Here is a 615-nt window from a genome sequence, read left to right as displayed (position 1 = left end):
GCCGTTACTCTAAGCTAGTTGTCAAGGGCTATCTCCATCATTAATATGAGATGCCATTTGGAAGGAGACAGGTCTGCATTGGAGTGCAGGGAATATGCAGCACTTTCTCAGGAGGGGATCACGAGTGCTAAAATAAGATCAGGCACAGCAGAGTGCAAAGGCCACTGAAAGCTCTTAGATTTGTCATGCCTAAGATTTATTTTTGCACTTTTAAATCACTATTCAATTTTCATCCTTTTCTTCTCCCATTTCCAATGAAATTAAAGGTCTGATTTAAAGTGAAAAAGGAATTGCTTTAAAACCCGCTGTGCTGAAAAAGACCAAAGGTGCTACTACTCAGTTTTTGTCATTCTGACACCTCACTGAGTGTTTCAGTGCAGAGCAGCAAGGGACTGGTTGTAGCCTGTGGCTTGCTAGAAGCTGCCAGCGCAGTAATGGCACGGGAATCTACAGGGGTGCATAGTTCCTATGCTCTTTTTCAAACCTATATTTTGCACTACATTGTGCTCTCCCACCCCAATTCAATGCAATTGGTAAAAACAAACAAATGGCCTTATTTCAGTTTCTCCTTTCCCCTCCCTTTCCTTTCCTTTCTGTCTCCTTTTTTTCCCCATT

Source organism: Meleagris gallopavo, chromosome 21, assembly GCF_000146605.3.
Source record: "Meleagris gallopavo isolate NT-WF06-2002-E0010 breed Aviagen turkey brand Nicholas breeding stock chromosome 21, Turkey_5.1, whole genome shotgun sequence".
Classification (NCBI taxonomy): domain Eukaryota; kingdom Metazoa; phylum Chordata; class Aves; order Galliformes; family Phasianidae; genus Meleagris; species Meleagris gallopavo.
Note: the sequence above shows the minus strand (reverse complement) of the source record.